Raw genomic sequence first — 7,453 nt, 5'->3', positions numbered from 1 at the left:
AGGAAGAGAAGAGTGGATGGAGGTATTAAATGGCCCAAACAGGTCAATGAAGATAAGGCCAGAAAATAGATCAATCACTGAAATTGGCACTCTTGATGATAACTGATGACCTTAGTGAGAACAATTGCAGTGGAGTAGGGGAAACAAAAGTCAGCCTGCAGAGTTTAAGAATGAAAGAAGGAAGTAGAGAAAGTAAGTAATGGACATTATCTATCGAGCAGTTAAACACAGGAAGTGGGTGTGAATGTAAATTGGTAAAACCTAACTGGAGGGGAATGTGACCTTTAAGTGTCCTCTTAAATCTAGAAATCCGGGGCAGCTTGGGTGGATCAGTGGTTTATTGCCGCCTACAGCGTGGAGTGTGATCCTGGAGACCCAGGATAGAGATATATTATAATAACATTACTATGATAATAGTAGGATCTTGGAGTCAGCCTAAATTTCCAAGCAAAGTCGTGCCACACCACAGGTGTTCACTAAATATTGAAGAAACAATGTATAGTAGGCCTTTAATTGAGTATTTCTGACACATGGTATAGAATCTCAAGTGGCCATATATTGTTATATATAGATATTTAAATGTGGCAAAATGTGCAGCATATTAAAGTTTTTACAAACTGAAGTTTATGTACAGTGTATCCTGTTTTTATTTATGATATTATATATCATATATATCATTGTAATATATATTTCTCACAAAACCTAGGTCTGTAAATCCAAATATTGATAGCAGTTGCCTATGGGTGATTTAAATTTCTTTTTTCAGGACGCCTGGGTGGCTCAGTGGTTTAGTGCTTGCCTTCAGCCCAAGGCCTGATCCTGGAATCTCCGGATTGAGTCCCATGTCGCGCTCCTGCGTGGACCCTGCTTCTTCCTCTGCCTGTGTCTCTGCCTCTCTCACTCTCTGTGTCTCTCATGAATAAATAAATATAGGGATCCCTGGGTGGCGCAGCGGTTTGGCGCCTGCCTTTGGCCCAGGGCGCGATCCTGGAGACCCGGGATCGAATCCCACATCGGGCTCCCGGTGCATGGAGCCTGCTTCTCCCTCTGCCTGTGTCTCTGCGCCTCTCTCTCTCTCTCTCTGTGACTATCATAAATAAATGAAAATTTTAAAAAAATAAAAAATAAATATAATCTTTAAAAAAATAAATACATTTCTTTTTTCTCTTTGTGTCATTCAAGTTTTATGTAGCTTATTTGTAAAAAGAAGGCCACAAATAATGAGTGAATGAATGAATAAGACTATGCTTAGCTATGGTGGGGGGAGTATTATACCTTGGGCAAGCAGGACAGTTGGGGTAATGTATCCAGAGTGGGAGAGTCTGGAGCAGAGACATGTGCCAGAAAGGAGGAGTCTGAGAGGAAGAGCAAAGCTCACTGGATGAGGAGTGGAGAGGGCAAAGAGAAGAGCACTTGGGTAGCCAGTGGTCCTGTGGTATTTATCCAGCCCTCATCCTGAAGCAGCAGGCACTCTGGCCCATCCTCAGTTACCCTGACAGCAACTCAAACTCCTCCGCCCAGCCTCTGGGATGCTCCTCCCTGTTCTAACTTTTAGGCCTCCTTGGAAGTGTTAATTGCTAAAGGGACCAGATCCCAAACCCCTGTTACTGGTTGTCAGGGGACAGAATTTCTCTGCTTTGGAGGACTCCTCAAACTTTTAATTAAGTAGCAAGGTACTATTAATCCCTGTCTTTGTCCCAGCGAGTCAGTTCCATTGGCATAGTGACCACAGATACCCTCCAGAGTCCAGCACTGTGCCTGGCATACAGCATAGACTAATGGAATGCCTTACCATTGGTAAATACGGTTTTCAGCCTCATAGGAGGACAGAGACCCTCTTAAATCTCAGATAAACTATCAGGCCATTTCCAGGAAGCTTCCTTCTTCCTACCTCTACTTCTTTCAGCACAAAAAGTTCAGTAAATATCTGTTCAGAAAACATTCAAATAGACCCTCGCCAGCAGCCCAGGTGGCTCAGCAGTTTAGCGCCACCTTCAGCCGGGGGCATGATCCTGGAGACCTGGGATCAAGTCCCACAATGGGCTCCCAGCATAGAGCCTGCTTCTCCTTCTGCCTGTGTCTCTGCCTCTCTCTGTGTCGATCTGTGTTTCTCTCATGAATAAATAGATAAAATCTTTAAAAAAATAAAATGATATAAATAAATAAAAGAGACCCTTGCAAAGAGTCAAAAAAAAAAAAAAAAAAAGCATCCCCATTTTAAAATGCTGTTGGCGGGATCCCTGGGTGGCGCAGCGGTTTAGCGCCTGCCTTTGGCCCAGGGCGCGATCCTGGAGACCCGGGATCGAATCCCACGTCGGGCTCCTGGTGCATGGAGCCTGCTTCTCCCTCTGCCTGTGTCTCTGCCTCTCTCTCTCTCTCTCTCTCTCTCTCTCTGTGACTACCATAAAAATATTAAAAAATAAAAAAAATAAAAAATAAATAAAATGCTGTTGGCAATTATTTCAGGAACATTCAGTTCTATTTATTTTTTTAAAGATTTATTTATTTATTTATTTTTTATTTATGATAGACACACACAGAGAGAGAGAGAGAGAAGCAGAGACAGAGGCAGAGGGAGAAGCAGGCTCCATGCCGGGAGCCCGATGCAGGACTTGATCCCGGGACTCCAGGATCAAGCCCACGGGCCAAAGGCAGGAGCCAAACCGCTGAGCCACCCAGGGATCCCCCACATTCAGTTCTATTTATTAAACAACTCAACCTATGAAGGTCTTTACTATGCACCAAGGATGAAACAACAAACATAATAACACTTCTAGTGTATAGAGTTCTAATCATGTATTAAACACTTCGCATGAATTCTCACAACATCGTGATAGGTCAAGTATTACTATGATCCACATTTCACAGAGGTAAGAAAGAACAAAGGCTCAGAGAACCTTATGACTTGCCCAGGGTCATGCATAGCTGGTGAGATAGAGATTGGATTAACACCCTGAACTTCCTGATTGAAAAGCCCATGCTCCTTCCTTTAAATAATTCTGTGTCTTGGGGTGCCTAGGTAGCTCAGTGAGTTAAGCAACAGACTCTTGATTTTAGTTCAGGTCGAAATATTAAAGTCCTGAGATCAAACCCCACATCAGGCTCTGCGCTCAGTAAGGAGTCTCTTGAGATTCTCTTTCTCCCTTCCCTCTCCCACCCTTGGGGCATTAGGTTCTATCTCATTGGAGTTGAAATATTGTTGAATGAGTTAACACTGGGAGGGCAAGTGCACAAGGCAGTACCTAGTATGTTATCAGTACTTAATAATTCTTAATTTTTATTTTTTAAGATTTTATTTATTCATATGAGAGAGTGATCAAGAGAGAGCACAAGGGGGGGTGCATAGAGGGAGAGGGAGGAGCAGACTCCCTGCTGAGCTAGGAGCATGATGCAAGGATCCATCCCAGGACCCCAGGATCATGACCTGAGCCAAAGGCAGCCGCTTAACCCACTGAGTCATGCAAGTGACCCTTCTCAATTATTTTTAAAGTTTATTTATTTAAGTAATCTCTACACCCAATATGGGGTTGGAACTCATGACTCTGAAATCAAGGGTCACATGCTCCTCTGACTGAGCTAGCCAAGAATTAATTAATTAATGGGATGCCCCAGTGGCTCAGCGGTTGAGCATTTGCCTTTGGCTCAGGGCGTGATCCTGGAATCCCAAGATCTAGTCCTGCATCAGGCTCCCAGCATGGAGCTCACTTCTTCCTCTGTCTATGACTGCCTTTCTCTGTGTGTCTCTCATGAATAAATAAATAAGATCTTTAAAAAAAAAAAGAAAGAAAGAAAGAAAGAAAGAAAGAAAGAAAGAAAGAAAGAAAGAAAGAAAGAAGGAAAGAAAGAAAGAAAGAAAGAAAGAAAGAAAGAAAGAAAGAAGAAAGAAAGGCCTCTGCAAGGAGAGGGCTTCTAGGCTGAGGTCTAAAGAAAAAGAAGTCATCCAGGCAAAAACAACATAAAGATGAAAACAGAAGTGGGAACAGAAGTTTTCCAGGTGGAAGGAATAGCTCTTCAACTAAAGTCTCCAGGGATCCCTGGGTGGCGCAGTGGTTTAGCGCCTGCCTTTGGCCCAGGGCACGATCCTGGAGACCCGGGATCGAATCCCACATCGGGCTCCCGGTGCATGGAGCCTGCTTCTCCCTCTGCCTGTGTCTCTGCCTCTCTCTCTCTCTCTCTGTGACTATCATAAATAAATAAAAATAAATAAATAAATAAAAAATAAATAAATCAATAAAATCTTAAAAAAAAAAATAAAGTCTCCAAGAAAAGAGAACCTGGTGCCTTGATGTGTGGCAGGTGGATTCGGGCTGGATCTACATATATTAAAGGTACAAGGAGGGATGCCTGGGTGGCTCAGTGGTTAAGCATCTGCCTTAGGCTCAGGGTGTGATCCTAGAATCCCGGGATCAAGTCCCACGTCGGGCTCCCTGCATGGAGCCTGCTTCTCCCTCTGCCTGTGTCTCTGCCTCCCTCTCTATGTCTCTCATGAATAAATAAATAAAATCCTTAAAAAAAAAAAAAAAAGGTACAAGGAGTTTGGACACCAAGAAACCACTGATGGGTTTCAGGAAAAGAATGACTTAATTGGATTTACATATTTGAAGAAGATGCCCGGCTGCAGAATGACGAATGGAGTGTAAACACCTGGTTTCCCAGGACAGTCCCACTAAATCATCATCTTTAAGGTGGGTTCTGGGATTTCCCTGGCCATGTTTCGGTGCTCTGAAGTTTAAGATCTATTTACTCAAGAGGAATTTCAGAACCACTTAGAGTAAAGGTGGTATCAGCGAAGTAAGAGCTACTCAGAAGAGGAAAAATCCCATGGAGTTCTGAGCAGTGGGCACTGCCTTAAAGTCACACAGGCAGGCTTCCCAGCTCAGCCCTTACCAGCCACTCTACCCCTTTGTTCATTCACTCAGTTAGCAAATGATTATCTTCTAGCACCTCCTGAGTGTGAGACACTGTGCTTGAGTGCAAGCAGCACCACCAAGTGGTCCTGCTTTCTTGGAATCTATACTTTATGAATTGACACATAAGTGTACACATAAGTGATGACAGGGTGAAAAGTGCTTGGAAGAGGCACCAGGTCATTATGGTGAGGAGGTGGTCGCCACTGGAGAGATGAAGAGTGGGGTGGGAAGGAAATGGTGAGAAAAAGCCAAACCCAGGATCCCTGGGTGGCTCAGTAGTTTAGCACCTGCCTTAGGCCCAGGGTGTGATCCTGGAGTCCCAAGATGGGGTCCCAGGATTGAGTCCCACATCGGGCTCCCGGCATGGAGCCTGCTTCTCCCTCTGCCTGTGTCTCTGCCTCTCTCTCTATCTCATGAATAAAAAAAATCTTAGAAAGAAAGAAAAAGAAAGAAAGAAAGAAAGAAAGAAAGAAAGAAAGAAAGAAAGAAACAGCCAAACCCTATTTCTCTCATATGGAAGAACACAAATAACTGTTTTATTCAACAAATATTTATTGGATATCTACTATGATGAGCCATGTGCCCAAAGAGGAATAAAGCAAAGGAAGAGAACAGAGAAGCAGAGGGGAGCATCTGGAAACAAACATTTTATCCAGGGCAGACAAGGATGGCCTCCTGGAGGAGGTGATATTTGAGAGGTGAACTTAATCCTTGCTCGCTGGCCCTCTCTCTGTCCCTCTGCCTTTGCCTCCACCCAGCTCAGGCCCCAACCCACCCACCCCTGGAGAAGCCCCCAGCTCAAGGGTGCTTGGAAGACAAAGGAGCCCTAATAAACTCATTAAAACAGCTTTGTCAGAGCTGGAGTTGACGAACAGGAAGGAAGGAAAGGACAATAGGGTAAAACTCCCACCCCCTTTCCCAGCTGAGGCCCAGAACCATCAATCCTCCCACACTCGCAAATATAGCTGTAGGTTGAGCCCCAGTCTTGAGCAATTGTCCATCCTCCCAGGATCAAACAAGGGTGATTTTTCTTAGGACCTGCTGTAGGTGAGCCCCAGTATGTGGCCAGTTAATGGCTGGTTATTAGAACGCTATGGAGGAGGGGGCGCGCCTGGGTAATTCAGTCTGTTAGCATCTGCCTTCATCTCAGGTCATGATCCCAGGGTCCTAGGCTTGAGCCCCACATCAGCCTCCCTGCTCAAATGGGAGCCTGCTTCTCCTTCTCCTGCTCCCCCTGCTTGTGTATGCTCTGTCAAATAAATAAAATCTTTAAAAAAAAAAACAAAAACAGTGTCATGGACATGAAATTGGGCATCTGGCAGTAGCATTTCAAATCCTTATTTGTTTGTTTGTTTGTTTGTTTGTTTGTTTGAGAGAGTGAGAGAGAGAATGAATTGGGGAGAAAGACAGAAGGAGAAGCAGACTCCCCGCTGAGCAGGAAGCCCATCACAGGGCTTGATTCCAGAACCAAGAGATCTTGCCCTGAGCCTAAGGGAGACGTGTAACCTACTGAGCCACCCAGGTGCCCTCATCAAATCTTTTTTTTTTTTAATTTATTTTTAAAGATTTTATTTATTCATGAGAGACACAGAGAGGGAAGAAGAGACACAGGCAGAGTGAGGAGAAGCAGGCTCCATGCAGGGAGCCCGATGTGGGACTCGATCCCGGGATTCCGGGATCATGTCCTGAGCTAAAGGCAGATGATCAACCGCTGAGCCATCCAAGTGTCCCATATCTTTTTTTTTTTTTTAAGATTTTATTTATTATTTAAGAGAGAGAGAGCACAGGGAGTGGAGGGAGGTGCAGAGAAAGGAGAAGCAGACTCCCCCCTGAGCAGGGAGCCCGAGGAGGGGTTTGATCCCAGGACCCTGAGATCATGATCTGAGCCAAGCAGATGCTTAAACAACTGAGCCACCCAGGTGTCCCTCAAATCCTGATTCTTCAGTGTAGTCCCTTGCCTTTCCTGACCCTCCTTGTGCCCCAGGATCCTCTGCCTGGAATGCTTGTCTCCCTGCTCTGTGAAGTGTTGGCTCCTTTTTATTTTTTTATGTTATAAGTCTGAGAGTGAAGATTTTCTTCTTAGACTGAACTTCGCTGAAGATTTGATTGAAAAGGCCTTCCTCATTATTCCCCATCTCACCCCTGGTTGGCTGACTTCTTGGCAGCCTTCTTAGCTCAGGATTACACATTCACTGTTTGTTTCCTGCTTTGCTATGTGTGTTTTCCCGCTCACCACGCTCTGCAACCATTGCCACCTTCGCCTCAGCTTTACCTGTGCCAGGTCAGTGCTCACCCACGGCAGGTCATTAATAAACATGTGCCCACCTGAAATGAACACACATGAAGTGGGAGGATAATGATACAGTATCTGGTCATTGTGAAAGTTAAGTGTATCTGGCACTTTGAAAGGGCTAAACAATAGCTATAGGGATGCCTGGGTGGCTTAGTTGCTTAAGTGTCTGATTTTTTTATTTTGACTTAGGTCAGGATGTCAGGGTCATAGGATCGAGCCCCAAGTAGGGCTGTGTGCTCAGTGTGGAGTC

Source organism: Canis lupus, chromosome 9, assembly GCF_011100685.1.
Source record: "Canis lupus familiaris isolate Mischka breed German Shepherd chromosome 9, alternate assembly UU_Cfam_GSD_1.0, whole genome shotgun sequence".
In the NCBI taxonomy this organism is placed as follows: domain Eukaryota; kingdom Metazoa; phylum Chordata; class Mammalia; order Carnivora; family Canidae; genus Canis; species Canis lupus.
Note: the sequence above shows the minus strand (reverse complement) of the source record.